General features: G+C 32.3%; 1 pseudogene; it reads left to right on the forward strand.

Moving 5' to 3' along the window:
* Nucleotides 1-4,901: 4,901 nt before the first annotated feature.
* Nucleotides 4,902-5,020, forward strand: LOC111740220 (annotated as a pseudogene).
* Nucleotides 5,021-5,778: the final 758 nt, after the last annotated feature.

Here is a 5,778-nt window from a genome sequence, read left to right on the forward strand (position 1 = left end):
TTTATAATTTTGTAACTTTTAGTTTGTTTCTTGTTCTCTTAACCATTCAGAAGTAACCAGGATAAAATTATTTTAATTCCTCTTAATGAAATACATCTCCATATCTCGTACCTTTTATTTTTAAGCCAAAACATATTCTATTTTTCTCATATATAGCGGTTTTTCTTCTTCCTTTTTTTTTTGTGGTTTTAATTACATATATTAGAATTTTTAACTTTTAGAAACTTTAATTTCTGGTGAAAACTAAGAAGTAAGCAATTGTGAATTGGCTGTTACACCGGTGTTTGTTAGATTGATAAATTTATAAATACATTCCATAATTTTTAGAAATATATGGTTTTTCATAGTACAATTTTTAATGAGGCAGAAAATATGTTTATTAGCAAACCTAAATATCATTAGTTCCTCTGTAATAAGAAGTGAAAAAACAGATAAACCTATGTAATTAATGTTTCACTATTTTATCTTGTTTGGAAGTGATCTAGATATTCGATGACTATTCATCATTTAATTTAGCTAGGAAAACTTTAAAGGTTCAAGTTACCAAAGAGATTTAGGATACCATTTTTAAGTACACGTAAAACACAATTATTGCTAAAGAGTTTACCTAAAAAAACCTTTTCATCCTACTTACATTTATTTAATTTATTTGCTTTTATGAATTATGTTGAAATGACTTATGAAAATTTTATCATCATGGGGAGGGATAGAGGTATGGATAAAAAAGATGAAGGGAAATATAGCCAATAATATTGTGATAAGTTTGCACAGTGACAGGTGAGCACTAGAATTAGTGGCATGTTCCCATTGTAAGGTATAAAAATGTTGAACCACTATATTGTACACCTGAAACTAATATAACTAATATAACACTATATACCAACTATACCTAAATAAGAGCAAATAAATAAGAAGATAATTTTCTTATAAAAATATTGTGTCTTATATTCCATTTTGTTAAATATTTATATAACTATCAGCTAATTTTATTAAATAATAATAACATTCTTAATTAATTTAAAATATTCTTTAATCAAAAAACCTTTAAATTTTGTTTTAGATGAGATTTTACTTGATATATATCTGGTTTTCCTGGATGACATGCTCTGATCTAATCTTGAGTAGGTCAATTAATATTGGGTAATAAATAATTTTGTGAAAAAGAAAATTTCATCATACAGTTATTTTTCTTGCTGACAAATTTTGCAATAGGGATAACATGAACTTATTTGACTAATAAACCCAGATAGAATAAAAGTATTATGTTTAATGCTTATCACTCCAAAGACATGCCTATTTAACCAACCCAAATTCAAACCAGCTTTAGTATCAAATGTTTCCCCAGTTCATATGATCCTGAAAAGCATTGGGGTTAGTTCTTATTATATTTTTGAGAAATTTTATAGAAATTCTTGTTTGTTTATGCCAATTAAATAGAGCTCTTTTACAAATTAACACTCCATCTGGAGGCAGAATATACCACACAACGCACATGAACATACAAAGAGACATAGAGACCTCCTAGCCTTCATTTTGAATTATTAGCCATGAGATGGGTAACGAGTTAAATTTATCCTCTCAGATGGTTGAGGCTTGTGCTTATTAATATTTGTGGAGAAGACACAAAGTGCTTTTTGGACCCGTTTTTTTTCTTTCCTTTCCCTTTAGAACTCCAATGACACAAATTTTAGATCTTTTGTGATAGTCCCACAGGTTTCTGGAGTTCTGTTTAGTCTATATTTTTTCTGTTTTTCAGATTGGATAATATCTATTGTTCTATTCTCTAGTTCATAGACTATTTTCTCTGTCCCCCCATTCTGCTATTGAAACTTTACATGGAGTTTTGTTTTATTGTATTTTTCAGTTTTAAATTTTCTATTTTAGTTTCATTTGTATCTTCTATATCTTTTCTGAAACTTTCTGGTTCATTTCTGAGACTCTATTTTTAAAAATTGTTCATATGTACTCAAAATTGCTCATTAAGACATTTTAATAATAACTGTTTTAAAATCGTTGTCAAATAATTCTACATATCTGCCACTTTGTATTGCTATCTACAGATTGTCTTTTTTTCACACATTTTGAATCTTCTTGGTTTTGATATGAAGAGTGATTCTCATTTGAAACTTGGACAGTTGGGGTATTACGTGATGAGACTCTGGATTTTCTTTAAATCCCGTTTCAGTTTTTGTTTTGTTTTTTTTCTGACATTTCTCTGGCAGGGGAAGGAGGTGTATCACCTCACTACTGCCAGAATAGACTATAAATTCAGGTTCTCCATTTGGCCATCTTTGACATTTGAGGAAGTACCCCTCATCGCTGTGTGGTGCAGGTGGGGTTTTTGGCTCATCCTTAGGCCTCCACTGACTGACACATCCCTGGCTGGGAGTGGAGTAGTGAGTGTGTTGCTACCCTTGACGTGTCCTCCACTGACACCATGGGTTGCGGAAGGGTGTAGCCTCCTTGCTGCTGGGCAGTGGTAAAAGTCCGGTACCTGCACTGATATCACTCCCGCGTGAAGTACAGTGGAGCCTCCTTACTAGCCAATGGAGTGGAGGTCCAGGTTCCCGACATCATCTCCACTGACACCTCAAGAAAGGGAGCCTCATAACAGCCAGGATGGCAGGACTGGTTTCCTGTTCATTCTTCTCTGACCCAACCTAGCAGGAGTGTGGGGGAACTGGAGCACCTTGCTACGACCTGATAAGGGTGGGAATATAGGCTGTCCCTTGACATTTGCTGGCACGATCGGAGGTAGCATCACAGTTGTTTTTTGTTTTTTCCCTGTGGTGTTTGGCTGGAGTAGAGGAATTTTTGTCTAAAAGTTTTCCGTATTACTAAGTTTGCCCTTTCCTGCTCCTTTGGCTATAGAGAAAAGACTTCAGGGGGGCTTTTTTTTTTTTTTAATTTTTGTTTGAATTTGTTGGCATTTTTGGGTGGCCACTTCTTCAGCTCTCTATCTGAGATATGTGACGATACAAGAAATCACAAGAAACTTACACTGTGTCATTACTTAGATCCTAAGTTCTCTAGCCAATGTGCCTTATTTTCTATACCTTTCAAAGTCTTCATTTGTCTTATATATAATTTCCAACTTTTTTTAGCTGTATTTAGTAGGAAGAATATCTATTCTAACTTTTTAGATGTGGAAGCTTACTCCATTTTTGATAGCTATTACTGTGATTACTTAATTGACTAAATTATACATAAATTAACAAATCATAATGTATGCGTGTGGGGGGGAGAATTAATGGATACATAAAAACTAACATTGTTTGCAATAATAGCTATCAAGTTAGGTATGAATGCACGAATGAAAAACTGTTAAAAATATTGAAGGTTTTTGCATTAAGATTATGTTCCAAGCATTTTTAGACTTTTTATTCCACTCTAAGGAAACCAAAACTGGAAATTATAGAAATGGTATTGTTAATAAGGCTTATAAAAGATAGATGGCACAGATTAGTTGACTTATGCCTCTTCTTCCCCCAAATGCCATAACTGTACAAGAAAAGACCGACACATTAATGTGTTTATATTCAAAGTTAAAATTAAAATAAAACATTTATCATTATTTTTAATACTCAAATTTAACTTTTTAAATCTTAATTGGGAAGGATAAGAGAGATAGCGTCTTCTATACACTCCTCGAATTTGATTTCTTACTTTTAAACATCTTTTGCAATTAATTAGCTGAGCTAGAAAAGTTAAGCTGTCCTTTAGAAAGTTTAGATTTTTTTTCCACAATAGGACCTAGATCATTTTCAACTGATTCTAAATGGCTTTGGCAGGTAACTGAGAAAAATCCACCTGAAGAGTAATTTTAACCTAACATCAATGCATTCGTAACTTACCTTTTATAATATACATTTTATGAGACTTGGTCTTTATTTTGCACGTGTGTGTGCATACACACACAGACGAATATGCTTTATAAAACAAAGCTAGCTATATCCTTGCACCTGCAACTTCTGGGTGGTAATTCTTGAATTACATTGAAACCCATGTGATGGAGATGTTAATTTCTCTACTCTCTTTGGACAGTGAAACAGATGCTGTCTTAAACTTCAAAGGATTTGACTACTTTCTGAGTTTCATTAATGAACAACAACTTTTCACAGCCTGCTTAAAAAAAATTTAACAAAACATACAAAGGAAAAATATCAATGAGTAATCCATCGGTCTTTTCCTTCTGAAATGTTTTTTAGGGAAAGAGAGGAAGTCAAACTCAAAACATTTGATCTTTCCCAGGAAACTGGACTTCACTGTATTTATTGCTTTTCAAATCTGACAGGTCATCCCGTGGACTCAGATCATGGTAAAAGATCCAATTGTATCAGGAGAAGATAAACTTTGGGAGATAACTCTTCTGTTAAAGTGTTCGATAAAAAAAGACAACCCAACTGATGATGAATATTTCCATTATTCTCTTTACTAGCTTACCTAATTCTGACTATTGAGTTTAGCTCAAGAAATACAGTTTGAAGAGAGTGGACAAAGAAAAGAATAAAGTCTCAGTCGTTTTGAGTATTTTGAAAGAGTAGGTAGGTTCTGAAGAGAAGAATTGATTAATGTTCAAACTCAAAAATTTTTAAATTTCCAATTGTGTTAAAAAAATTTTAACATTTCTGTAACATTGATACATTACAAAAGTGTTTTTTTTTTTAACTCAAGATTCCTTATTTGTTAATATTGTACCCACAGTTACAAATATCTTCAAGAGATGTAGATAAAGATTTAGATTCTAAGCTTGCCAGACATGGATTGGAATACTAGCTCCACCATTTAATAGCTGTGTCATCTTGAGCAAGAAACTTAACATTTCCAAACTTTGGTTTCTGTTTTCATAAAACTGATGTGATAATAATGACCTATAATTCCTTAATCGAAACTCAGGGTCAGTCTACGGTCATGCCACCCTGAACGTGCCTGATCTCATCTGATCTCGGAAGCTAAGCAGGGTCAGGCCTAGTTAATACTTGAATGGGAGACCCCCTAGGGATACCAGGTGTTGTAGGCATTAAAAACAAACAAACAAACAAACAAAAAAATTCAGGCTCAGATTGTTTTTGAATTTCAAAAAAAAACGAACCATTTTTTTATGTATTGATTTTTATTGAGGAAGTGGTTCATTATAATCAGATATTCATTAAACCCCTATTTTAGCATTTTTCATGCACCATGAATAATACAAAAATAAATAAAACAATCTTCGTTGTCTATGGGCTTACTATGCTCTATAGCAGATGCAGATAACTATAGTGCATTATTAAGAGTCATAAAATTCTATGGACACTCAGAGGAAAAAAATAGATTCTGATGGAGTGGGGTAACTCAGGAAAAAATATTAAAAAGGTGATATTTGGACATTTTCAGTTTTTAAAATTTTTCATGAACTCCCTTTCCACTCTTTTTAGTTCATTTTTTTGTGGTTTCCTTTCTTTTTGTGAAAACTATTACAGTATTTCCTAATATGTTATTAAGGTTCAAATGCTGTATGAATAGCATCTTTATCAGCTAAGTCCAACTTCAGTCAAAAACACAGTCAGTGGGAATGTTAGACTTAAAAGGTTACAGGTGTTTCCTTATTAAATTTATTGTTCCTAATAATTGTATATGTTTTCCTTTTTTAGTGGCCTTTTGAAAATATACTCTATGTCCTATAACATTGATCGGTTTTAAGTATACAATTCAGTGATTTTTAGTGAATTTACAGAGTTGTACAACTGTCACCACAATCCAGTTATAAAACATTTTCATCATCTTAAAAAGATAGAA

Source organism: Pteropus vampyrus, unplaced genomic scaffold, assembly GCF_000151845.1.
Source record: "Pteropus vampyrus isolate Shadow unplaced genomic scaffold, Pvam_2.0 Scaffold59, whole genome shotgun sequence".
Lineage (NCBI taxonomy): Eukaryota > Metazoa > Chordata > Mammalia > Chiroptera > Pteropodidae > Pteropus > Pteropus vampyrus.